Genomic DNA, 3,365 nt, shown 5'->3' on the forward strand with positions numbered 1-3,365 from the left:
ATCATTTTCTCCTCCCATTTCCCACTGATTCCATTGATTAATCTGTCATCATCGTTTCTTCTCGTCTCGGGATCAAATTTCCCTTCCCCATTTCCTCCCAACACTATCTGCTCCGCACACCAAAACCCTCTCTTTTTCTCTTCAATATATTCACAAAATTGGAAATTCTAGCTTAATCCATTGAAGAAAGAGTGAAGCGTTTTTTCTTTGATTTTTCCATTCTTTTTAACATTTCTATTCTGTGTTTTTTGTCGGTTTTTTAGCCATGGTTCTCGAGGTAAGCTATTCAATTTTAGATTCCTCTTTTGATCTCCTTCTTCTAAATTATCAATTATTTTAGTATTTTTTTTCTTCTTTTTTCGTTACTCAAAAGGGTTTTGTTGATTTTTCTTTTTTGGTTTTCAATTTTCAAATCGGTCAATTAGGCTACCATGATATGCATTGATAACTTAGAATGGATGCGAAACGACGATTATTCTCTGTCTCGATTTGAAGCACAAGCAAGAGCTCATAGGCTAGGCCAGAAGAAGGATGCACTTGTTTTACGTTTTGAAACAGTATGTTCCTAATCATTAAGTAGTGTTTTCTGTTGCGTACCATTTTGTTTTACCTTGAATTGTGTTTGATTATATTTTCTTTGATAAGGTTCAAACTGTGGAAGAACAAGTCAGAGCTTCTGCTGAACACAAATTGGCAGTTGCTAATCAGAGGATCACTGTCGGTTTCTTCGATAATAATACAAGGTAAATTGGGTTGTTTGTTGAGCTATAGTTTATTGCATGGAGCACAAGCAGTTTCAAGAGTGTTTTGACTCATGCTCTTAAGTAAATTTCTGTGATTTTATCGACAGTGCTGAAGATTGTAGGGAGTATTTAGGGTCCCTCTTGTGGGAGTGTAAGAAAGAGGAAGTTGCTCCCGTGTGGGATGATGATGCAGTTTACTGGAGAAATTCAATGCATTTACTTTTATTGATCTGTTTATGTTTTTTTTTGTTGAAAAACCAATGATGATGAGTAATGGATGTTTGGTTCTGGAACATCTTGTTTGAAGAAATTGTAATGACAGTTGAAGAGGATGTGAAAGGAGACATTGATGTGATGATTTTGCAATTATATATTTGTCATTGAACCATATTTGACTATAATCTTAAGTTTTGGTGCTAAATCGTCGTTGGTACAACAGTCTAATAGATTTCTACTTCAAATTAGACTGTGTTTCTAGTTTGGATTGTTTGTCACTTTTAGAAGGAAATCTGATTATAAGCATAGAACATATGTACAGACCTTGAGAGAAAATTACAAAATTTTACTGCTGTATACTTCCTTGGCCTCAAAGTAGATGGTTAAAATGCTTAAAACCCCCACAGTTTAATCCTTGAAATTGTTGAGTTTACGGTTTTCCTTTGAAATGATTGGAAAGTTAGGCTATCTAAATTTTAGTTCTGACAAAATTCTTTTATTTTTTCTATTAAATACTTCTTTCAGCTCATGGTGACAAATTTGCTGCGAAAAGAATGAGAAGGCTGACCCAAAGGAGAGCTGTTGATTATACTAGTACTGTTGTGCGATATATGCAGGTATTTTTTCATGTTTAGTTGTTTTCATAAGTGTTTTTTTCTATATCTTTCTATAAGTTGTTGCATGGTCAAAATGGTGAATCTGATTAACATGGATGCTTATGTTTTTTCTTAGATGGCTTAAATGTCTCTTTATTATTGTGGTTGTTGGCCTTCTCTTTATCAATACGGGCATTGATTTCTCTATCATAGAAATCAGTTTGCTTTTTTCTTCTGCAGCCTTTTGCTCAAGTTTATTATTCAATGTACTTGGCTGCTATATTTTAAAGTTTATAAAGGTCCACTATTATAGCCATAATTGTATCTTTATGATAGCTTAACTTATGGAGTTGTGTTTCAGATTGCTGCTAGAAAATCCATTAATATAGAGGCAAAATGACTTGGTCTTGCTTGCCATTGATGTATGGTGTTAAGATGTTCTTTTTTTGCTTCATGGGAAAAATAAGTTGATGTCTTTTTATGTCATATTTTTCCTAGTTGCTAAGAGTAACTCCTCTTTATCATAGTTGTATGCTTGTTGAATCATATTGAAATGCTAGATACTTGACTGACTGAACTTGTTTGAATGTAGGAACTACAGTTCCATCAAACACCACTACTGCAATTCTTGCTGCTCCCAATTTGTCGAATCCCATGGCTACAGTTGTTGGTGCTGCTTCAAACCCATTAACCTATAATTTGTAGTTGAATTTGAATTATGATCCAAAATGCAACATATCAATGATGAAATACGGCGATGCATCTGCTTGAATTTCTCTGTCTAGTTGGCCTTTTAAGTCCCTTCTGATCTGGTATCCTTGGAAAATTATTTGTTTTGCACTCTTGGCATTTTAATATCATATTAGAATAACTAGTTTATAACTTTGGAGTAATGATTCATTGTAATTTTACCCATTTTTATATATTTCTTTAATTTTTTAATTCATCACAAGGTTCATGCCATAGGGGCAAAGCTAAAATCAAAAAATAAAAAAGAACCTCATTGAGGAAGAAAATTCAGAGAATAAGGTAAGAAAACCAAAAAATATAGTAACTGAGAGAATATACAGAGCTATGTTTCTCCGACTCTTCATTTTGCTTGAAGTATCCTTTTTTTATACCCCTGTCAGAGTATTCATTTTTCTTAAAGTATCTAGTTTCAACACCCATGCCCGACGATGAAAGAACCTCTTTGAGAAAGTTATACAATAGATTTATTATATAAATTATTTTAAATTATATAAATTCATATAAGAAAATTTATTATCAATAATTTTATGAAATTATATCTTATTAAATTATATGTAATAATAATTATTTTAAATTATACAAATTCATATAAGATAATTTATTAGTTATAATTATTTTAAATTTTATTAAATCATATATTTTAATTAAAATATATTTAATATTAATCATTTCAAATTATCTTTTATAGTATCATATATTATGATTTGAGTAAATTCATATAAGAATATTAATTATTAATAATTTTATTAAATTATATATTTTAATTATAATATATTTAATATATTTAATAATAATTATGTTTAAATATGATTAAATTATTTATTTTTGATAATAAATAATCTTATTAAAATTTAAATAATAATAACAATAATCATTTACCAAAACAAATTTATGCTAAGGGTATTCTGGTCATTTTAGTTTTCTCCATTATGCTATTACACCTCTATTACATTCAACCAAACACAGTTTTACTATTACGCCTCTATTCCATTACATTCAACCAAACAGTTGATTTGCTATTACACCTCTATTCCATTACACCTCTAATCCAATACACCTC

The 3,365-nt window shown here is 30.2% G+C and overlaps 1 long non-coding RNA gene across 1 annotated transcript; it reads left to right on the forward strand.

Annotated features, from left to right (window-relative positions):
- Positions 1–698: 698 nt before the first annotated feature.
- LOC107953183 (uncharacterized) lies at positions 699–2,437 on the forward strand. The gene is made up of 2 exons (XR_005928906.1): positions 699–1,576; positions 2,148–2,437. It is a non-coding gene; the product is annotated as an uncharacterized lncRNA (long non-coding RNA).
- Positions 2,438–3,365: the final 928 nt, after the last annotated feature.

This window comes from Gossypium hirsutum, chromosome A06, assembly GCF_007990345.1.
Source record: "Gossypium hirsutum isolate 1008001.06 chromosome A06, Gossypium_hirsutum_v2.1, whole genome shotgun sequence".
Taxonomy (NCBI): Eukaryota; Viridiplantae; Streptophyta; class Magnoliopsida; order Malvales; family Malvaceae; genus Gossypium; species Gossypium hirsutum.